The 24,903-nt window shown below is 36.0% G+C and overlaps 1 long non-coding RNA gene across 1 annotated transcript in view; it reads left to right on the top strand.

The window, feature by feature from the left end:
* The window catches only part of LOC107967325 (uncharacterized), an 83,693-nt gene that overhangs the window by 44,720 nt on the left and 14,070 nt on the right, over positions 1-24,903 (top strand). The window contains exons 7-8 of the long non-coding RNA XR_001707670.3: positions 1,580-1,700; positions 14,654-14,729. This is a non-coding gene — a long non-coding RNA (uncharacterized LOC107967325). The remainder of the gene's footprint in view (positions 1-1,579; positions 1,701-14,653; positions 14,730-24,903) is intronic.

Here is a 24,903-nt window from a genome sequence, read left to right as displayed (position 1 = left end):
CGATAAAGCTAAATGCAAGAATATCTAGTTTTTAATTAGCAGAGTCCAGACTCAAATTTGGGTTTATCTGACTCCAAAATGCATGCATTTAAACACTATGGTATATCGTTATGTATTCGATCAATGACAAAATATCCCATGATTTACAACAATTGTGTAAATCTATAAGCCTGAAGAGGTATTTAGAAAAATTATTTGGTTAAAAAAAGAAGGTAGCAACTAAGAATGTATATTGGGACCCTCAGTTTTTTAATTAATATTTACTTGTCTGTATTTTTAGAAACCAACTTGTTAAGCATGTCTAACTTTATGTAAAACAGCCCATTTTTATACACCTTATTCTATTTTTTCTGTAATGAATTAATTGTTTACAATGAGAATAAAATACTTTTCTAATTCTTAGAGTAAATTAACAATTTCCATTTTGGAAAAAAGAAAAGAATGAAATATTTTGTCTATCATTCATGATCTCCTTCTGTCTAACTTGATAATTCTTCTTGCCAGATACTGTAGTTATTGGAATTTAGATTGTTTGCTTGTTGTATCCAAACCTTCCCAACAAGAAATATTTGATACCTATGATAGTAGGCACCTGGCTAACAGGATAACAAAATAGAATTTCTAACATAGAGACTCTAGCTTATAATGGAATCATAATGCTTCCTCTTGGGAAACATCTGCAAGGGCTGAAAATAATTTTTAATGAGTTAATCAAATATTTTTCAACCTCCAGAAAGATTCAAGATTCATTCAACTCTGGCAAGTGATTAGGTTTTCTGCTTAATCCCCTGCTGAATTCATATCTTGCTAATCCTATGTTGTTCCCTGAATGATTGCAAAACTCTGAATCACTAATGCTCCAATATAAAAAATAATTATTATTCTTCCCTTGACCAAGAGTACTTTTCAGAACCTGCAGAATATCTCTCTGCATTTTAAAGATGCAGGGAAACTATAACATGAAAATTATTTTAAAAGAAAACAAATTCCTTTAATTAAATCATTTACTAAATTATAAGACAATGTTAAAGGGTTTTTATGTTCCTCATGTCTCTAAAATTATAAATAGAAAGTTCTGAGTTGTTTTCACCTCCTTCTTCCAATTGTGCTGTAGTCATTAGAAAGCCCAAACAAGGGTCAGAATCGCATCTGCATTCAACACTCTTCATCGACAGACACTTAATGTATAGGAAACATGTTTTTGTCATGATGTAAAAAAGCTTTCAAACTCTATGTCTAAATGAAGTACGGATCTTAGATTTAACAGTGACAGTTTACAACACCCATCCTCTATGACTTCAGACCACTTTTCTCCTTCCTGATCTTGCAAGTCCACAGGGATTCTTGCCCGAAATCCTGGAATAACAAAATAGCTTTTAAAATGCTCCTGAGGTGTTTGGCCTACTTGTTAAATCTGCTGCCATCAATTGGTGACAAGTGAAGAGGAGAATAAGGGCATTCATAATTCTTGAAGCTTGGGTCCTGACTATACATATTAAAGACAGAAAACTTCCCTTTCTCTTTGTGCTAACACCCATGCAATTCCCCAATATTGACAGGCATATCTTTTATTCTACAGAAATAGAAACCCACAGAATGAATCTTATTCTACTTTGAGCTTAATGGTCAAATTTGAGATACATTGATGTAGGAAAAGGAATACACAAAAGACTGAGTTGATAACTTCCGATAAGATGGAGGTAAGAACAGAGTTTAGGTCAACGTATCAAATCTTCAATAACTGAAAGGTTTCTAAGCACTCTTACTAATAAGTGATTTCCTGTCCACAAAATTTCCTCCCAACTCTTGACTTTCCTACCATAGACATTATTTTTCTTTATTTAGAACTATTCTTACCTCACATAGGCAACACTGAGAAAATCATTTCTTTGTGTTACAGTGTTTGTAATAAAACTATAGTATAATCAAATATACTATAATCACCTGAACTATTACCCGATGTTAGAGCTGTCAAAACCTATAAATACAACTAGCTTCTTCTAATAATTGAGAAATTGGAGGATTTAAACCAGTATCTACTAACCTTCAGTTCTCTCACCCTCTTTTTTCTTCCTCTTTGCCCAGCTGTTGCTAACAGCCAAAAGAGAGATAGATGTTACGTATCAACTCATTAATTTGAAAATCAAGGTCTACATGGCAGTATACTAAATATAACTGGCACCCAATAAAGTCCAGTCTCTGTGTAAAGTCAATCTAAAGGAATAACAATCCTGTAAAATACTATAGCAGAAATAATTACAGTGTTTACTTGGTCTCTGGAGAAAATGCTAAAAAGTATAGGCTGGAGGAGAGTCATGGGCAGAATTAAGAGCAGTGGTTCTCAACCAGAAAAGTTTTGAATCCTGTGGGAACACTTGGCAATGAATGTAGGTTTTTGTTTTGTTTTGTTTTTGTTTTTGTTTCTGTTTCTGTTTTTGTTTTGATTTTGGTTATTACTACTGGAGGGCTACTCCAGAAGTGGGAAGAGACCAGGGACAGGGATGCTGCTAAACACATAGAGTGTACAGGGCAGAACTACAACAAAGAATTTTCCAGTCCAAAATTTCAGAAGCACTAAATTTGAGAAATCCTATTCTTAAGTGTTTTTCAAAAATCTTCTTGGTGTGGTGGCTCACACCTGTAATCTCAGTGCTTCGAGAGACCAAGATAGGAAGACTGTTTGAGGCCAGGAGTTCGAGACCATTGGGCAACATGGTGAGACCTCATCTCTGCAAAAAATTTGAAAATTAGCTGGTTGTGGTGGCACATACCTGTATTTCAGCTACTTGGGAGGCTGAGGTAGGGGGACTGCTTGAGACGAGGGAGTTTGAGGCTGCAGTGAGCCATGGCTTCACCACTGGGCTCTAGCCTGGCTGACAGAAACCCTGTCTAAAAATAAATAAATAAATAAAAAGAAGAAGAAAAGGAATCTCCCCAGTTTCATATTCCAACTCCTGAGCATAGCATTAAAATTACAAACTAATTCCAGAATTTTTCAGTATATAGGAGAAAGGAGTTTTTCTTGTGTATTTTGCAGAAACTAAAATGTAAAAAGAAAGCAAGTGAGAGGAGGCAGGATTTTACACTAAATATATAGATGAGATGCTGACAGCTGTGACCTGTAAGAACAACTCCTAAAGCAATCCCTAACTGATTCAGCTCCACAACCAGCCTCACTGAGGTTAGCATCAAAAATTATCATCTTTAGAAGTAAGAAACTCCTTGGTCCTGTATTCTCAAGTCATATGAAGGTAGATAAATAAGGGAACTTTATGAGTTGATGCCAATGGACAGTTGAGGGAAGAAAGAAAACTTTACTTTTAGAAAATAGATATGTGTTCTTTGCCGTCATCAGTTGCATTGCAATACAAAACCTACAAAGCAAGTATCTTCAAATGTTTATGAAGCCTATGGTCCTCCCAGCAAGTAAGCATTTCACATGGCCATTTTAATATTTTATAGCAAATGTGCTATGGTGTGTTTGGCTTATCCAGCAAAGTGATAGTACAGGGAGAAGAATATAAATGAGCCCACTATCTTTAAATCTGCTCATCTTTTTGACATATAAGATTCTGGTTTGTACATGTATATTATACTGAAATAATTCTAGCAGTCAGGACTTCTCTTTCTTTTCTTATTATTCTTAGTAGAAAATGTATCATTGGAAAATTCTACAATAAATTATGAATTATTGAAATGTGAGTGTATAAGCACTATTCTAAGCCAGGTACAGAAACTTACTTTTGAAAGCTCTTCAGGAACAAATTTAATATTAGTTAGATAACAGAATGTATCTCATAAGCTATTAAACATGTATTAATGTATTTTTCAGAGATTAAAAATCATGTTTTTGAAAAAAATTTTAAAAACATGGGAAAAAAGAAAGATGAAAAAATTATTTCATTATAATTTGATTAAAAATAAACATAACCATACATATGTTGAAAGATAACTTTTATAAAAACTAAAAACAGTAGTGATTATCATGGTTGAATGATTATAAATAGTTCTTACTTTTTAAAAATTTGTATGTTTCCAAAATTTTCATCAATGAAAATATTTTACTGCTGAGAGAAAAAGAAATGTTTTATTTTTAAAAGAACCTACAGAGAACTTTTTTTAATCTAACACATTGCTAAAACCATTTCCATATCAGTTCTATCCACTCTTATCTTGGAAAACTGAGAGAAGAATGAATTTGTAGTAATCGAAGGCAGCAAACAACAAAATGTGGCCAAATCCATAAATCCCTTTACTTAGCAAAGCAATTCTTTGCAGCTGCAACAGTTGGAATCAATTACTGAAGATTTTCATGTTGTAATGTCAGCAGAGTCTCAACTGCTGGGGTTGGAGCTGGGGAAAAGTCACTTATATTGGGCACAGAGGCTAAAGAAAAGAGCAATTTGATCAGAAATGGCTTCATTTCACCAATTATTATGCTATTATCCTGTGCTTGAAGATAAACAGTTTAGGCGGGGTCATGATTTAGCAGTCTCTTAAGACCATACTGTTTAATTAGCATGGCTCTTAAAAAAACTGAGCTCAGCTCATTTCTTATTGGGTCTATAGGAAAAGAAGGCGTGTTTTTCTTTACTATAGGCAATTTTCTAGCTTTGTTAGCCTTTTGGTACACATAGTACGAAAGAGAGTTCATTTTTGACTAAGAAAACTCAATGGGCAGGGATTGGACCAAGGTAACAAAATCCCTGTAAGAGTTGAGTATAGCACACTTCTAATGTTCAAGATCCACAGGCAGCTCATACCCCATGTTTTACTTTTGCAAAAACTTTATTTGCATTGTTTTTGTTTCTTTGGTTGGTTGGTTGGATTTTTAGAGCAGCCTACACAGTTTATCAAAATTTTTTCATTGCAACAGTCTCCTGGGCATTTGAATTTTGAGAAATATTGCTTTTAGTAGTAATTTTCTCATCATTCCTTGGACCTAGGGAAATAATTAGGCATGTAAAGCTTTACAAAGAAATGCTTATAAGGTACAAACCTGTATATGTACTAGGACAATCCCGAGGTCTCTTGTAACCTGCAAACTCTTATATCTAATGGTCTGCTAGGAATCTCCACTTGAATGTCTCATACAATTCAAATTAGCAGGAGGCTAAACATTGAATTCTTGATCTACACTTCTAGCATTGTAGTCACTCTATAAAAGCAGGTATTCTCATTATCACTTAAGCAGGAAACTGTGAAGTTTTTGACAAGTCTTTTGTAAGCACCTAACATCCTAGTTATCTGCAAGTCTTTTTGATTCTACCTCAAGGATAGATCTAGGAGCTATCCATTCTCTCCATTTTCACTTTCAGCCTCTTAGTTCATGTCACCATTGCAGCCTCTCTAGCTGTCACACTTTTTCTCCCACTCCCATCATCCCCTTACAGCAGCAAGATTGCTTCTCATAAATCATAGCACAGATTCACCCTCTTTCTTCGCAACAGCCTATCAATGTATTTTCATTTCATGTAGACTAAAACCCAGATTCTTTAACATATAACTGATGGTGATTTGACTTTTGCTGCTTCTTTAAATTACCTTCTGGCCAGTTTCCCCTCTATATGCCACACTCCAGTCACCCTGTGCTTTCATTTCCTCAAACACAGCAATGTTTTCTCTGGCATTAAAGCTGTCTTTTAGGCAAGTTTATGCCATTAGTTTTTCCTGGTTAAACATTTGCTTGTTCTTTAAATCAAGATCAATTTTTCTTCCCATAGCCCTGAGTGAAATAGTGAATATTTCTCCAAGTTGAGATTGGAGGTCTAACTTGGCATCTAACTGGAGAGGAGGTCCCGCATACCAAAATCAGGAACTAAAATTTAGACTTGAAACCTCTCTTGCATTCCTGCATTAACTAACCTAGTTTCTACCACTTTGATACCAGAGATATGGCTCTGCTAAGTTCTTGGATTCATTACCCTAACAGAGTAGTTTAAATATGACTCCTTACGTGTTAGTAATAATTTAAGACTTGTATTATACCTTGTATCAAATCTGGTAGCTCAATAAAAGTATAGACTTTGGATACAAAGTATGGGTTACTTTTATAGGGTTCTTATTTTTTCAAAAGTGGGGCAGAGTGCGGTTTTTATGGCTTAGCTACTACTTTTAAGCATAGAAACAAATATAAATTGTGCTTTAACACCTGTTAAAATCCAGGCCTTGATGCTATCTAATGTATAATAGTATCTCCATCATAAGTCACCCTCACCGAAGAAGTTACTTTGAGTTACACAACCTGAAGGCTTAGGCAGGCAGTGCTATAGACACAAACATATTTTTATAGTGTGTTTCCCTTCTGTATTATTTTGACTCCTACACTACTTACATATTTATAGAAGCCTCTGGTGATTCTTAATGATGTTGTTCAGTTTGGTTTCTTAATAATTTCCTTGGTTCTATGCTAACATTCCTGCTGTTGATTGTTCCATTATTTTAATTATGCCACACTCTAAGCAGTGCTTCTGGGAGTGGGTTGAAGTTTTCACTGCAGTACATTACAGGTTAAAATAATTTTTAAAATCCCACTAGAGCAATAGTTTTTCCTTTGCACTTTGGCAGGGGTGGGTGGGTGCGTAGGGCCCTATCAATACTAGAAAAATCACATTCCTTAACTGTAGGAGCTGACAGCCACTTGTAGTGAGTTAGGAAATATAAATCATGGTGGCTAAAACCTATTGAACCCGTATTACATACAGACCAGATTAAGTAATCTACATTCATTCTGTCACTTAATTATCACTGTAATAAGTTATTTGCCTATATTATATGCATATGCATATGTTATTTGCATGCCCATTTGACATACATGAAAACAGAAGCCTAGAGAATTTCAGTACCATGTCCAAAGACATCCATAAGCAAGTAATGGCAAGAAACAAGGCCTCATCTGATGCTATAGACCATGCTTTTAACCACTCTGCTATGCTTGCTTTCAACTGAAAGCAACTTTTAATCCCATCGTAAAAGTAGAAAGAACAAACACACACACACACACACACACACCTTTTACGTGCTTATAAGCGTCAAGTTTTTTTTTAAGTAGTTAGCTGTTTATTAAAGAAGAGATGGTTGCAATGCTCAAGGTTGAAGATAAGTCATATCACTTGTTGCTAAAACTTGGCTGACATAACATATTGTCAAAAGAATGTAACTTTGGAATCAAGAGTACTGATTTTAAATGCTGAGATAACTGTGTATTCTCAATGAAATTAGGCAATTTATTAAATGCTCTGAATCTCAGTTCCTACATCTATAGATGGAAATAATAATACATGCATAAGAAATTTTAAGTGCTAAATTAAGAAATGCATAGAGGATGCCTGGACACAATCTCTGTCATACATTTTTCAAATCAATATTAGTCTCCTCTAGTTTCTAGTTCTATTATTATCTACAGAATAATAAACAAATGATTCTTTTAATTTTTTTCTCTTGTAACCATCACCAAGGACCACTAGATGCCCTTAGAGATAGCTGCCAATTACTTTACTGACCCCATTTCCTACTGAGTCAACTTTCAGCTTCACTGACCACCTGGTTGTTCTTTTACTGCACTAGAAACATTCCAGTTTTAGGGGCCTTTGCACTGGAGATTCCTTTTGCCTGGTGTTATATTCCTTAGACATCTGCTTGACTTTCTGCCGCATCATCTTAAAGTCTTTGTTCAAATGTCACCTCTCAATGAGGGCAATGAGGGCATTTCTGACCATCTAATTAAGAATTGTACGTATGCACCCCTCACTCTCTCTGAATGCCTCCTGGGCTTGATTCTTCTTAATGAATTATGTGATTTAATTGTTTTATTTATTGTATGTCTTCCTCATCCACTGGAATATAAACTCTATGAGAATAGGAATGTTTGTTTTGTTCGCTGGTTTATTCCCTGTATCTTGGACAATAACTCGTATGTAATAGATGTTCACTAAATATTTATTAAATTTATGAATAATTTTGAATGAATATTTTCAATAAAATTAAGAAAGATCATTATGGAATGTGTTGAACTAAACACTTCATGGCATCAGATGTAAGACTGAAGTATCAGTATAATTAGAGAAATGTTATTCAGATACAGTATGTTTGACTGTTCATTATCTCCACGTTTTTATGAAGCCATTCTTTTTAAAGACTTCATTTTCTGGAGCTGTTTATGTCCATGGCAAAATTAAGAGAAATGTGCAAAGATTTATCATATACGTCCTTCCCCCACATATGCATAGCCTTCTTCATTAGCAACATCCTCCTAAGAGTAGTTCATTTCTTACAATGAATGAACCTACATTAACATATCATCATCACCCAAGGTCTATAGTTTATATTAGGGTTCACTCAGTGTAGTCATTCTACAGGTTTGGACAAACGTGTAATGCCATGTATACACCACTATAGCATCCTACAGAGTGTTTCAAATGCTGTGAAAATTCTCTGGGCTATGCTTTGTCCATCCTCTGTCCCCAATCCCTGGAAACCACTGATCTTTTTATTTCCTTTATAGTTTTGCCTTTTCTAAAAATACATATAAATGGAATTATACATTATTATATGTATTCTTTTTGGATTTGCTTCTTTCCTTTTGTAATATGCATTTAACATTCCTTTATGTTTTTAATGGCTTGGTAGCTTATTTAATTTTAGCAATGACTTTCATTGTCTATATATACAACAGTTTATCCATTCACATAATACTTCAAAGCATCTTGTTTGTTTCCAAGTTGTGACAGTTATGAACAAAGCTTCTGTAAAGAATTCCATGCAAGTTTTTGTGTGGTCATAGGTTTTCTACTTTTTTGGATACACATTAGAAAGCATGATTGCTAGATATTATGCTAAGAGTACGTTCAGTTCTGTAAGAAACTTCCAAAGTGGCTGCACATTTTTGCATTGCCACTGGCAATGAATGAGTTTTCCTGTTCCTCCACATCCTCACCAGCTTTTGCTGTTGTCAGTGTTGTATATTTTGGCCATTTTAATAAGTATGTAGAAGAAATTTATTGTCTTCATTTGCAATTTATTAATGACATGTGATGTTGGACATCTTTTCATATGTTCATTTGCCATCTGTATATCTTCTTTGATGAAATGTCTGATCAAGTCTTTTGCCCATTTTTTAATCAGGTTGTTCATTTTCTTACTGTTGAATTTTAAGAGATTCTCATATATTTTGGATGAGACTCCTTTATCAGATACATCTTTTGCAAATATTTTCTTCCAGTCTGGCTTGTCCTTTCATTCTCTTGACAGTGTCTTTTGCAAATCAGAAGTTTGTTTGTATTTAATTTTAATAAAGTCATTTTTTCCTTTATGAATTTTGGCATTGTTACTATAGCTAAAAAGTTGTTGCCACACTCAAGGTTATCTAGGTTTTCTTCTGTGTTATGTTCTAGAAATTTATGATTTTGTGTTTTAATATCTAGGACTATGATTCATTTTGAGTTAATTTTTATGAAACATGTAAAGTCTGTGTCTAGATTCACTTTTTGGAAATGTAGGTTCAGTTTTGACAGCCTATTTGTTGAAAAGCCTGTCTTTGCTCCATTGTACTGCTATTGTTTCTTCGTGAAAGATTACTTGGCTACATTTATGTGGGTCTATCTTTGGGCTCTCTATTCTGTTCCATTGCTCTATTTGTTAGTTCTTAAGTCAACATCACACTGTCATGATTACTGTAGTTTTGTAACTAATCTGGAAGTTGGATAGTGTGAGTCCTCAAACTTTGTTCTTCTCCTTTACTATTGCATTATCTTATAGGTCTTTTGCCTGTTCATACAAACTTTAGAATTAGATTGTCAATGTCCACAAAATAACTTGCTGAGCTTTAAGATCAGGACAAATCTATAGATTAATTTGTGAAGGACTAATTAATTTGTGAAGGCGTAACCTCCCGGGTTCATGCCATTCTCCTGCCTCAGCCTCCTCAGCAGCTGGGACTACAGGCGCACATCGCCAGGCCCAGCTAAATTTTTTTTTTGTATTTTTACTAGAGACAGGGTTTCACTGTGTTAGCCAGGATGGTCTCGATCTTCTGACCTTGTGATCCACCCGCCTTGACCTCCCAAAGTGCTGGGATTACAGGCATGAGCCACCACGCTTGGCCTATTGTGTTTTTAATTTCAAGTTCCTCTTGTTTATTGCTGGTATATAGGAAAGATTTTTTTTTTTTATATTAACCTTGTTTCCTGCAACCTTCCTATAGTCACTTATTTCTGGGAACGTTTCCATTAATTTTTTTTAGGATTTTGTAAATAAACAATCATGTCATCTGCAAGCAAAACTCATTTTGCTTTCTCCTTCCATGTATGTATACATGTTCTTTTCTTGTCTTGTCTTATTCCATTACCCAGAAACTCTAGTGATATGTTCTAAAGGATCAGTGAGAGAGAATATACTTATCTTATTCCTGATCTTAGTGGGAAAGCTTCTAGTTTCTCACCATTAAGTATTATATTAGCTGTAGATTTTTGGTAGATAAATATTTATCAAGTTAAGAAAATTCTCTTCTATTTCTAGTTTACCTAGGATTTTTTAACATTATTATTAAATAATAAAATTATTATTAAAAAATTATTTGTATGTTGAAACAGCCTTGCATACCTAGGATAAATCTCACTTGTACATGGTGTATAATTATTTTTATACATAATTGGGTTTGATTTGATAAAGTATTTTTGTTGTTGTTTTTGGATTTTTATATGTATGTTCATAAGAGATTGGTCTATAGATTTCTTTTCTTGTAATATACTTGTTTAGTTTGGTATTAGAATAATTCTGGTCTCATGGAAGAAGTTAGACAGTATGCCTGCTTCTTCTGTCTTATGAAAGAGATTGTAGATTGTAAAGAACTCATACCATTTATTCTTTAAATGCTTGGTAAAACTCAACAGTGAACTGATTTAAGCCTGATGATTTATATTTGGGGAAGTTATTAATTATTGATTCAGCTTATTTCATAGATATAGGCCCATTCAAATCGTCTAATTCTTCTTGTGTGAGTTTTACCAGATTGTGTCTTTCAAGAAAACAGTCCATTTCATTTAGATGATCAAATATGTGGGCATAAGAGTTGTTCTTAATAATCCTTAATTTACACTCTCAATGTCCCTTGGATCTGTAGTGATGTCATGTCCTCTCTTTCATTTCTGATATTAGTAATTATGTCCTCTATATTTTATTTTTCTTAGCCTGACTAGAGCCTTATAGATTTTATTGATCTTTTTAAGAACCAGCTTTTGGTTTTATTAATTTTCTCTATTGCTTCCCTGTTTTCAATTTCATTGATGTATGCTTAAATTTTTATCTTTTCTTGTGCTTACTTTAAATTTAATTTGTCTTTTTCTACTTCCTTAAGATTAAAACTTACATTACTGACTTTAGAACACGCTTCTTTTCTAATATATGTATTTAATGCCATATATTTTCCTTTAAGTGCTCCATTTACTGCATTCCACATATTTTGGTAAGTTGTATTTTCATTCCCATTTAGTTCCAAATATTTTAATTGTTCTTAATATTTGTTCTTTGACCCATATTTTATTTAGAGGTAATTTTTTAATATTCAAATATTTTGAAATTTTCCAGCTATTTTTCATTTAATGATTTCTAACTTAATTCCACTGTGATGTGAAAGCAGACCTGGTATGATTTTTATTTCTTTAGATTTGTTAAGTTGTGTTTTATATCACAGAATATGGTGTATCTTGATGAATGTTCCATGTAAGCTTAAGAAGAATGTATATTCTATGTATTTCATCTGACAAAATACTCTGTAGATATTAATTATATTCAGTATGATGCTGTTGAGCTCTAATATGTTCTTACTGATTCTCTGCCGGCTGGATACATCCACTTCTTTTAGAGAGCTATTAAAGTCTCAAACAATAATAGCAAATTCATCTATTTCTTCTCGCAGTTCTACCAGTTTTTGCCTCATATAATTTGAAAATTGTATTTTCAGTGCATACATATTATTAGAACAAGAAAATAAAAATGTTTATTTTACTTTCACTTATTCTATCTTTGATGCTCTTCCTTTCTCTAGGAAGACTCATGTTTCTGACCTATATTATTTTCCTTCTTTATAAATAAACTGACAACAAATTCTCTCAATTGTTATTTGTTCTAGAAAGTATTTCTTCTTCATGTTGAAGGATAATTTCTCAGGGTACAGAATTCTACTTGGAGTTATTTTCTCCTTACAAGATTTTAAATATTTCACTCCACTCTGTGTTTGCACGGTTTCTCAGGCGACATCAAATGTAATTTTTATCTTTGTCCTCTATGGGTATGTTTTCCTCTAGCTTCTTTCAGAATTTTTTTTTTAAATATCATTTTCTATTTTTAAACCTTCTTTTATCTCTCTTTTTCTCAATCACCTCAGCTTTATTAACATATAATAAATAAAAAGTGTATGTATGTATAATGTACAACTTGATGTTTTGATACATGAATACATGATGAAATTGTTAAATCGATCTAGTTAACATATCCATAACATCACTTACTGATATGGTTTCGCTCTGTGTCCCCATGCAGATCTCACCTTGAACTGGGTTCCTATAATCCCCAAGTGTCATGGGAGGGATGCAGTGGGAGGTAATTTAATAATGGGGCTGGTTATCCTCATGTTGTTCCTGTGATAGTGGATGAGTTATCACAAGATCTGATGGTTTTATAACGGACTTTCCCCCCTTTTGCTCAGCACTTCTCCTTCCTGCTGCTATGTGAAGAAGAATGTATTTTCTTCCCCTTCTGCCATGATTGTAAGTTTTCTAAGGCCTCCTCAGCTATGTCGAACTGTAAGTCAATTAAACCTCTTTCCTTTATAAATTACCCAGTCTTGGGCAGTTATTTATAGTAGTGTGAGAACAGACTAACACAATAAATTGGTAGCAGGTAGTGTGGTGCTGCTGTAAAGATACTTGAAAACGTGGAAGTGACTTTGGGACTGCGTAACAGGCAGAGGTTGAAACAGTTTGGAGGGCTCAGAAGAAGACAAGAAAATGTGCGAAAGTTTGGAACTTTCTAGAGACTTGAATGGCTTTGACCAAAAAGCTAATAGTGATATGGACAATGAAGTCCAGGCTGAGGTGGTCTCCAATAGAGATGAGGAACTTGTTGGGAACTGTAATAAAGGTGACTCTTGCTATGTTACATCAAAGTGACTGGCAGCATTTTGCCTCTGGCCTGGAGATTTGTGAAACTTTGAAATTGAGAGTTGATTTAGAGTATCTAGTGGAAAAAAATTCTAAGCAGTAAAGCATTCAAGAGATGACTCAGGTGCTGTTAAAAACATTCAGTTTTATGTATTCACAAAGATATGATTTGGAATTGGAACTTATGTTTAAAAGAGAATCAGCATAAAAAATCGCAAAGTTTGCAGCCAGTAGAAGTTAAAGCCAGCTGTAGAAATTTGCATAAGTAATGAGGAGCCAAATGTTAATTGCCAAGACAATGGAAAAAATATCCCCAGGGCATGTCAGAGGTCTTTATGGCACCTCCTCCTATCACAGGCCCAGAGGCCTAAGAAGATAAAATAGCTTTGCGGGCCATGCCCAGGGCCTTGCTGCTTTGCACAGTCTTGGGACTTGGTACCCTGTGTCCCAGTTGTGGCTAAGAGGCCAACGTACAGCTCAGGCCATTGCTTTAGAGGTTGCAAGCTCCAAGCTTTGGCAGCTTACACATGGTGTTGGGCCTGTGGGTGCAGAGAAGTCAAGAATTAAGGTTTGGGAACCTCTGCCTAGATTTCGTAGGATGTTACAGAAATACCTAGATTCCCAGGCAGAGGTGGGCTGCAGTAGTGAAGCCCTCATGGAGAACCTCTGCCAGGGCAATGCAGAAGGGAAATGTGGGGTTGGAGCTCCCACACAGAGTCCTCATTGGGGCACTGCCTAGTGGAGCTGTGAGAAGAGGGCCACTGTCCTCCAGACCCCAGAATGGTAGATCCACTGACAGCTTGCAGCATGTTTCTGGAAAAGCTGCAGATACTCAACACTAGCCCATAAAAGCAACTGGGAGGGGAGCAATATCTGCAAATCCACAGGGGCAGAGCTGCTCAAGGCCACTGGAGCCCACCTCTTGCATCAGCATGCCCCAGATGTGAGACACGGAGTCAAAAGGGATCATTTTGGAACTTTAAGGTTTAATGACTATCCTATTGTGTTTCAGACTTGCCTGGGGCCTGTAGCCCCTTTATTTTGGCCAATTTCTCCCATTTGGAATGGGTGTATTTACCCAATGCCTGTACCCCCATTGTATCTAGAAGGTAACTAGCTTGCTTTTGATTTTACAGGCTCATAGGCAGAAGGGACTTACCTTGTCTCAGATGAGACTTTGGACTTGGACTTTTGGGTTAATGGTAGAATGAGTTAAGACTTCGGGGGACTGTTGGAAGGGCATGATTGTGTTGTGAAATGTGAGAAGGACGTGAGATTTGGGAGGGGCCAGGGGCAGAATGTTATAGTTGGCTCCGTGTCCCCACCCAAATCTCACCTTGAATTGTTATTCCCATAATCCCCATGTGTCAAGGGAGGGACCTGATGGGAAGTAATTTATTCATAGATGCAGTTACCCTCATGCTGTTTTCATAATAGTGAGTGAGTTCTCATGAGATCTGATGGTTTTATAAGGGTATTTTCTCCCTTTTTCTCAGCACTTCTCTTTATTGCTGCCATGTGAAGAAGGACATGATTGTAAGTTTCCTGAGGTCTCCACATCCATGCAGAACTGTGAGTCAATTACACCTCTTTCCTTTATAAATTACAAAGTCTCAGGCAGTTCTTTATAGCAGCATGAGAATGGACTAATACACATCTTTTTTGTGTGGTGAGGACATTTAAATTTTAATATTTTAGCAAGTTTATACTTAGTAATATAAAACACATGCTCAACTATAGTCACCCTGTTGCACACTAGATCTCCAGAGATTATTCATCCTGTTTTCCTGAAACTTCGTACCCTTTAACTGGCATCTCCCCAACCACCTCCCCAACCCTCAGCCTTTGGCAAATATCACTCTACTCTCTGTTTCTGTAAATTCAACATTTGTAGATTTCATATATAAGTAAATGCAGTATTTGTATTTGTTGCCTGGCTTATTTCAATAAGCAACATGTTCTCTAGGTTCATGCATGTTGTCACATGACAGAATTTTCTTCTTTTATAAGTCTGAATAGCAACCCATTGTGTACCATTGTGTATGTGTGTGTGTTTGTCTGTGTATGTGTACTAATTATTTTTTATTTATTTGTCAATGGACATTTAACACTTAGGTTGATTCAATATCTTGCCTATTGTGAATAATGCTGCAATGAACATGAAAGTGTAGAAATCTCTTCAACGTACTGATTTTATTTCCTTTGGATATATGCCCAGAAGTCGGATTGCTGTATCATATAGTAGTTCCATTTGTAATATTTTGAGAAGCCTCCATACAGTTTTCTACATTGGCTTTACTAATTTACATCCTCACCAATGAACAGTGCAGAGAATTCCGTTTTCTCCACAGCCTTGCCGACACTTATCTTTCATTGTTTTGTTAATAGCCATTCTAACACGTATACAGTAATATCTCATTGTAATTTTAATTTCTATTTCCTTGATGACTTGTGACATTGAGCATTGTTTCATATACCTATTGGCCATTTGGATGTGTACCTTTGAGAACTGTCTATTCAAATCCTTTGCCCATTTTTTAATTGAATTATTTGTTTTATCTCCAATTTTCTATGTTTGAAAATACTACACCTAGCTACAGTTTTTTTGGCATTTGTCCTGCTTGATGTTGTCTGAGTTTCCTCCACCTATGATTTTGTGTCTGACATTAATTTGAGGCAATTCTCAGTTATAGTGTTTGAAATACTTTTTCTCTTTCTTTTTCTTATCCTTCTTGTATCTCGTTGTGAATGTGTTACACCTTCTGTAGTTGTCCTGCAGTTCCTGGATATTCTAATTCATTTGTTTTCAGTCTTGTCTCGTTATTTATTTATTTATTTTTATTATACATTAAGTTTTAGGTTACATGTGCACAACGTGCAGGTTTGTTACATATGTATATATGTGCCATATTGGTGTGGTGCACCCATTCACTCGTCATTTACATTAGGTGTATCTCCTAATGCTGTCCCTCTTATCTCATTATTATAAAGATTCATGCACGTGTATGTTCATTGCTGCACTATTCACAATAGCAAAGACATGGAATCAACCTAAATGTCCTTCAATGATAGACTGGATAAAGAAAATGTGGTACATATACACCATGGAATAGTATGCAGCCATAAAAATGAATGAGATCATGTCCTTTGCAGGGACACAGGTGGAGTTAGAAGCCATTATCCTCAGCAAACTGACGCAAGAGCAGAAATCCAAATACCGCATGTTGTCACTTGTAAGTGGGAGCTGAATGATGAGAACACATGGACACACTAGGGAGAACGACACACACTAAGACTTGTCAGAGGTGGGAGGGTGGAAGGGAAGGCATCAGGAAGATTAGCTAACAGATGCTGGGCTTAATACCTAGGTGATGGGATGATCTGTGCAGCAAACCATCATGGCACACATTTACCTATGTAACAAACCTGCACATCCTGAACAGGTACCCCTGAACTTAAAATAAAAGATGAAGAAAAAAAATCCCCCTAAATCTAAAAACCAATACTACTACAACTCATAGGATATTTTAGCAAGGTCACAAAATTTAAGATCAATTTGTTTTTTAGTTATCAGCAATAAAACAATTGGAAACTTAAATTTTTAAAAAGTAGTGCCGTTTACAATACCAAAAAATATAAAAGTTATTTATAAATCTGGTAAAATATTTGTAAGATCTGTACACTGCTAACTACCAAACACCATTGAATGAAATCAGTTTGGGAAATTTCTATTGATGTAATCTCAAGCTCAAATATTATTTTCTCAGCCATGTCCAGTTTACTAACAAGCTCATCAAAATCGTTTTTCGTTTTGTTAGTGTTTTTATCTGGCATTTATTTTTGGTCCTTTCTTAGTATTTCCATCTCTCTGCTTACAATACCTCTCTGTTCTTGCACGTTGTCTCCTTTACATATTAGGCCCTTAGCATATTAATCATTGTTGCTTTAATTCCTAGTCTGATATTCCAACATTCCTGTCATGTCTGCTTCTAATGCTTTCTCTGTTTGTTCCAAGGTATACCTTTCAATATGTCTTGTAATTTTCCTTAACAGTTTGACAGGATGTACTGGGTAAAAAGAACTGCTATAAATAGGCATTTAGTCATGTGGTCGCAAGGTGTTGAGGGAAGGGAAGAGTTCTGAAGTCCTATGACTAGGTCTTAGTGAACCTATGCCTCTGGACTGTGAAATTCACAAGTATTTCTCAGTCCTCCCAACCTCTTAGGTGGGACAACATGATGAGAGTGGACTAGAGTTGGGTATTCGTTTTCCTCTGGTCAGTTAGGCTCTGATAAAATCCTGGCATGTTAGGCTTTGGTTAAATAGTTTGTCCTGAGAGCCAGCCTTGTTAAGAAGAAAAGAGTGCTCTGGCGTATTTCAAAATGTTTCCTTTCCTCTCCAGCTGCCAGAAGCACGTGGAGATTTTCTTTTGATATTTGCTATGAGAACCTGGTCAAGCTCCAGAGGGTAAAATTTACAAAAGTCTGGAGGGCTGCTAAGACTGAGCCCCTATGGAGTCTTTAACTCTCTGACTTGTCCACACTGAGCCTCCAGCAATTTGTTCATGTTTTTCTACCTCATTTCTAGTTCTCATGGTGGTTTCTTTAGTCACTTTGTACAATGGTATTTTCTTACGACTGAGACCTCTTAGCACACTAAGAAGGCCCTAATATGTTACATAAAGAAATAAAAAGAAATAAAGAGTAGATGTGGATGTGTTCATATCAGCCTAACATGAAGTTTCTCTGAAACAGAACATCCAAGGAGGTGAAATTTAATAGGCTTCCCAAAGCTATAACCAGTATCCAGAACATGCCAAGATGAGACAAGCAGAAGGCAGATGACTAGACATGGGGAGAAATTTGAGAAAAAAAAAAAAAAAAAGCCTTGCCCGCAGGTTTGTATTCATGCAAAGCTTTAATACTCTTGTCATCAATAGCATAGAGGGATGCAAGTAAATACACAGGATACCATAGGGATATTTGCATCTTTATATGAACAATTTTTTAATGATGTCACATAGAAATGTTAACTAATTTTATTTTTAATTAGTTGTAGGGTGTAGAAGAATTAAAAGTGGTTATATTTAGAACTCATTTAATTAAAATGGATAAACTATATTTCGAGTGCATAATATAGATAATCTCACTAAGTTCCACTCCTGGCTATACTGCTGATTTAATTAATAGGAAGCATTGCGGCATATTAATAAAAAGCAAAAGCAAAAACAAAAAAAAAACACCTAACCTTTCCTTTTTTCCTTGATTGTAATTGCAAGCCATTCTGGGTTCTGGATAAGTGGGTAGTTGATATTAAAGGCAGGAAATGTTTATTATTCAATGCAGTAGGCTGCAGTGACATTTCTTATCATTTCAGCATAACTGTGCCAGAGGGTCTGTAAATAGTCTTTGCCAAAGGCAATTTTACACATTTATAATATTCTTTGATGTCTGGGCTGGGCCTGGCTGACATAGCCCTGGAGGCTATCTTTCTGCTTCTCTGGCAGGCTGATAAACCAGTGTAAGGGATTACGGAGAAACAAAACAAACCCACAGAATTGAATTTAGTAATTTCTGAATTAAATTCACCTTAAGAAAGCCAATGTCTAGCAAGCTGTGGCCATTTAATAAGTGGTTATTGAGTGAGGGGAGGACAAATCATATCAAGGTTATGGGGCATAAATAATCTGAAACAGGAAATTTTACATTCAGGAAGCATTCTGTGCAGTTGGGACTTCTTACTTCTGCACAGGAAAGAAGAGATGGGAAACGTGAAGTTCTCATTCTCAGAAATATAAGTAACATTTAATAATGCATTGACATTTATTGAACTCTTATTCTATTCACTGGTGAAAGCACGTTTTGTGTATTTAATCTTTTAATCACAGCATCAGATCTCTAAGATAGGTGAGAAAACTGAGTCATAGACCGATTAACCAAGAGTGTGCAGCTAGTTAAGTGGTGGAACATTAAAAACAAAAACAAAACCAATGAACACATTTCCTATCATTTATCAATAACTATCCATAAAATTATCCTGTGCTTTTCTTCCTAAAATATTTACTTTTCTGAAATTATCATATTAATATATTTAGATTTTTATTTCTTCTTATATTTATTACTTGTTTCTGTCTAGTAAAATATAAATTTCATGACAAAAGGACTTTGTCTTATTTTCTGCTTTGTCCACCACACCAGGACTACTCCCTGGCACAGAATAGGCAGTTGCTAAATGTTTATTGAATCCATTATTTAAAGACATAGCAATTTGTCTCAGAAAGTGTTCTTAGATGCAAAATGGGGCTCTGTCTTATGCTAATCATAAAATGGTGACAGATCCAATTTAATTTCCCAAATAGTGTCAAGATGTGAAACCTATATTGTACTCCAAATCAATGCCAGTGTTTTGATTTTCTTACTTTCAGAACAATCCTGGGTAGGAAAAGCAGCTTGCAGACAGGTTTTCTAACATTCTGGCAGCATGGAATGGTGGCAGAAAAGGGACTTTGAAGACAGCTATGGGTTTGATTGCCAGCTCAATCATTTCTTTGCATCGTGACTTTGGACAGGTTATGTTACAGTGTATCTTTCAGTTCTCATTTTGTGTGTGTGTGTCATGGGAACTTCAGAAATTTTACCTTTCCCATTCTGGCAACCTAACCAAGAAGATGGTGATTTACAGTCTTATCTTCTAAAAAATATCTTCTATCCCCCCACCGTGTTAATATTTGAAAGCTCCCCTTTTATTGTATGACTTCCATACTGAGATATTTAGCTTTGTATTTCATTTTCAGTGGCATTCAGTCTCTTCAATCTGGCATCCAATTCATTCTGACATTTTATGCCTCTTAATCTATTCAAATTTGCCTCCCTCTGCTTTAGGGGAAACACTCTTCTGCCTCTGTCCCCTACCTGTTTTATCCATAGCATGCACAAGCTTCTGTCTTCGGCAACAACCATCTTATTCCCACTTGCTTGTTTTACCTAACACTGCTCTCAAAGATACAACCCATATCCAGGCCCTTTATCCCTGTTGATTCCCTTAATATTCATTAGCATCTTCTCTATGAGTTTGTGGTACTAATTTTCTTTTCCCCAGTTACCAGTTTAAAATGTTCTGCCTGCCTTTAAGTTAGTAGTGTTGCATGGATTCAATTTCTCTCTTGAACAAAATGTCCTGTACAAGTTGGGCATTTTTTCCCATTAGCTCTGTTCCAGTATTAGGCAGTCAACAGGTTATAGGTAAATAATACACTAATAGCTACCTATACTGCCTCATGCAAGTCATTGTTTTTAAATAAAAAACAATTATTCATTGTTAGTGTGAAAGATGCTGTGATGTGGTATCTGGATCCTTGTTCAGGAATGATGAACTTCTTCCCTCAGCTGCTGAGAATGCAGTGGACAAAGTGCTATGCCCTACTGTCCCATTTCAGAAAATGCCTCTATTGAAGAGAGCCACCTTGCTCAAGATTGGGTTCCCCTTCCTGAGTTGCCAGCATCCGTGACTAGTTTATGGGGCAGCATTAAAGTCCGGCACCTTTGCTCCACTCAGAACTCAGAAGTGTCATGCATTCTTTCAAGTCTTTTGTAGAGTTACTTATGACCTCCATTAAGACTTCCTTGCAGCCCAAGTTCTCCCTCTGTCCAACCCTGCTTCTTTCTTTTCTCTTCTGCAGATATGAATCCCAAGACCGTGCTCTACAAAACCTCCTACACTCTAAACTCCTCAGTCTGAATCTCAGAGAGTCCAACTGCTGACATTCACTAATCACACATTTTTTTCTCCACTCATGAGGGGAGCAGAGGATATACATGAAATGAGAGGAGAGACAATCAAAAGTGACAACCAGCAGGACTCAGTGAACCTTATATTTGCACATCACGAAAAGTTTTTGTTGGTTTTGTTTTGCTTGTTTGTTGGATTGTCTTTGTCTAAAAGGGTATTGCTCTCCTTTTTTATTCTCATTATCCTTATAAATATAAATCATAGTTGTCTTTAAAAATTACAGATAGAAATACATGAAGGGAAATTAAAACGAGAATTGTAGTTGAATTGCATAGTTGGAATGAATGAAATGAGGAGACATTGCTAGGCCTTTCCTTATTACAAAAACCAATCTCCAGCCTCAAGGAGAGCTGATCATGTGATTTATTTTATTTAAGAATGAGTATGGAATGTGACAGAATGGCCTAAAAATGCTCTCTTATGTGTTTTTATAACCACATATTTGAACACTCAAAATTTCCTGAAGTAGGAGTGTTATTGCCTTTATCTGAGACTTAAATCTGTAGTTAAAAAAAAAAGTACTCCAGTAGCATGCAACATTATATATTTGCCCTCTCTGTGAAATCAGCTGTATACAGTCACTTTAGCAGCACTGACTAATTGGTTCAGTTCTGCCAATAAATGTATTGCCAATGATGCTGCTCTTTAGTTTTATAAACATTCAAAAATATTCCCTCAAATTGGCTAGCTCCCTAGCAACCATTTTTTGTAAAGATGAACACCTTCGGTGGTGAGAACAAGCATTTCAACCCCTCAAAAATAACAGCACAGATTTTTTTTTTCTACTCACCCTCTGCAATGAATATTAAGCCTCTTTTTTCTTGAAAAGAAAGAACAAATCAAGCAGAGATTTTTCACACTCAACTTCATGTTAGTGGCAACGGTGAGTCAAAAAGTGCCTTTAGGGGCAGCCTTGATGCTTGGTTTTTTTTTTTTTTTTTTTTTTTTCTGAGGAAAAACTGCATTAGACCAAAAAATACCCCTGAGATTTAATTATCTTTTTATATTATTTTTTACTACAAAGCCACTTACTCTTTTATTGTGTTGCTCTGTTGGAAAAAAAAATCTTTAGTAGATGTATTTTTTTTTAATGGTAAAAGCAGTATAACTTCAAACACAGAGTGCTCTGCCTTTCTTGTCTCTGACAAAAGGGGCTGAGTGCTTTGAATAGTTTCAAGGTGACATGAAGGTTTGGGACCAAAATTGGCATAGAAAAGGTCCAGGATAAGGAATGTGGGGTATCACCCCTTCAGATGTCATGTACTCTTGCCTATAGGCCTATTTTGGTTGCTGGTAACATAAAATGTATGCATTTAGGTTATTCAAAAGAGTGCTCTTCCATAAAAGTACAAGTTGTTTTCACAAACCTCAGATAGGAGAAGGATAAAAATGAACATCCAGAATAGGCTGATGCCAAGGACTCTGAAATGATAGGAAGCCAAGGAAGACCTCTTCTTAATCTCTCATCTGTCTTTGTCTTTGCACATCTGTTGTTGCTTTAATTTTTCTTTGTCTTACCAGGTTACTTTTTCCCTTTCTTCATGATGGGGCGTGACTACCAGCCAAAATAGAGTTATGGTGTGAATGTTTATGGTCCTCCAAAATTCTTATTTTGAAATTCTAGGTCAGGCACGGTGGCTCACGCCTATAATCCCACCACTTTGGGAGGCTGAGGTGGGCGGATCAGCTGAGGTCAGGAGTTCGAGACCAGCCTGGCCAACATGACGAAACCCCATCTCTACTAAAAATACAAAAATTAGCTGGGTGTGGTGGCAGGTGCCTATAATCCCAGCTACTCAGGAGGCTGAGGCAGGAGAATCACTTGAACCCGGGAGGCAAAGGCTGCAGTGAGCCAAGATCGTGCCGTTGTACTCTAGCCTAGGTGGCAAGAACAAAAATCCATCTCAAAAAGAAAAAGAAAAAGAAAAATTCTAACTCCCAAGGTGATACTATTAGGAGGCGGGGGCCTTTGACAAGTGATTAGGTCTCGAGGGCATAGCTCTGAAGACTTGGATTAGTGTTCCTACAGAAAAGTGCCCAGAGAACTGCCTTGACCCTACCACCATGTTAGGACACAGAAAGTGGCATCTGAGAAGGAGAAACGGCCCGTCATTAGACACAAATTAATCTTAGACTTCCTACACTCCATAATTGTGAGAAATAAACTTTGGCTATTTAAAGTCACCCAGTTTATAGTATTTTGTTATAGTGGCCCAGACAAAGATAAGTAGGCTTATAACTTTAGCGCTCAGCCAGACTGACACTCTTACGTTTTCTCAATTTTAAATTTCCAGGAAAGACTTGTGATTAATCTATTCTGGAGTGTCTATTGTCTTTCGATTGTCTATAAATTGTGTCCAGGAGTGAAAGTTAAGCTGAAAAATGATGACAATTCCCATTTCAATTATGTGGCTAAGGCGAAGAAGAAAAATAAAGAAAAATAATCAGGACAATTATCCGAAAAGTAGGGGCTGGAAAGCAGGGAGTTAGAGACAAAGCAATAAGTACCCGTATGACAAATTGTGTCATGATTGTGAACTAATAGTCTGAAAAACAAGAAGCGCATAGGAAGGAATATTTTAGGCATAAGACTCAATAGTTAATTTCTTATGTCAAGCAATATATGCTTGAATGTGGCATTAGTCTATCTGGAAGAATATATGGAGACTTATTTAATGTTAATTAATTAATTTCATCTTTCCTCTGTTTATTCATTCATTCACCCATTCATCTGTTCATTCATTCTGAAAGTCTTATGTATGTATGTATGTATTTATTTATTTATTTATTTATTTATTTATTTATTTATTTATGGGATACAGAATTAGAAGCAGATAGGAGCATGGAAGCAAGAAATGTATCCAGGGTAAATGTCAAGGTTAGTGAATGATGTTGGGCAGAGTATGCTAATTGCTAACACATAAATACACACGCACACACACACACACACACACACACACACAGAGAGAGAGAGAGAGAGAGAGACACTCTCTACAATGGTTTAAAATAAAAATCTCTTTATTCTTATCTGTTAGAATCCTATTTAGATTGGGCATAGGAAAGAGTTTGGTTTCACACAGATACTGAATAACTTGGGCTTTTTCTATCAAATGATTCCTGCCATTCCTTAGACCCCAGTGCCATTCCTTACACCCCAGAGTGTTTTGCGGGATCCTCTGCATCTGGCCATCTGATGAATGATGAAAGAGAATGAAAGGATCTCCTGACAACTTTTAAAGCCAGGGTCTAAGATGGCATGCTTCACTTCTTCCCACATTCCATGGCTCAGTACTCTGTAACATAGAAGCACCTAAGCTTGCCTGGAGGTTACGGTATAAAATCTACGCAGACACTCACTCAGAAAGTAAAAAAGAGGAGTGCTGCCCTCAGACCCTGAGTAAGAGAAGCCCCTGCTGTGGGCCTATTCTTTTAGACAGATACTTTCAGGCTTTCTTTCAGATATACCATCCCCAACAGGAAATGAGAATATAAGGTTAAAGTCCAGGGATGCCGTGGATACTGAAATTTACTGGAGAAAAAAAAAAAAAAAAAACAATGCTATTGTGATTATTTCCAGGTGCAGCTTGGTGCCCGTCCATAAGTTCATCTTCCAAAAAGGTCGAAGATACCTCCTGTATATGAATTGCTCAGTCCCAAAGGTGTCCAAGGGCTGGATGTTTGTGAATAATTGGCACAAAACTTGCTTGAGCAGGCTGGATGTGCATGATGTAACTCATAGTGCAAGATGGAGCTGGAAGTGGAGTGAGAAGAGAAAGGCCACACTAGAGGAGTAGGGGCCTGGACTCAGGTCTTCCCCTGCTGCCATTTTCTAGTATGAACTCCAAGGAGCCTAAGCATTCTAAATTTAAATGTGCTTTTCCATGTTGCTATGAATGTATTGGACAATGTGGAAAGCTGAAATATATTTCATTTAGCAGGTTGCCAGCTTGATTCACTA

Source organism: Pan troglodytes, chromosome 9, assembly GCF_028858775.2.
Source record: "Pan troglodytes isolate AG18354 chromosome 9, NHGRI_mPanTro3-v2.0_pri, whole genome shotgun sequence".
NCBI lineage: Eukaryota > Metazoa > Chordata > Mammalia > Primates > Hominidae > Pan > Pan troglodytes.
The sequence above is the reverse complement of the archived record's forward strand: the minus strand, read 5'-3'. Positions and strand labels throughout refer to the sequence as shown.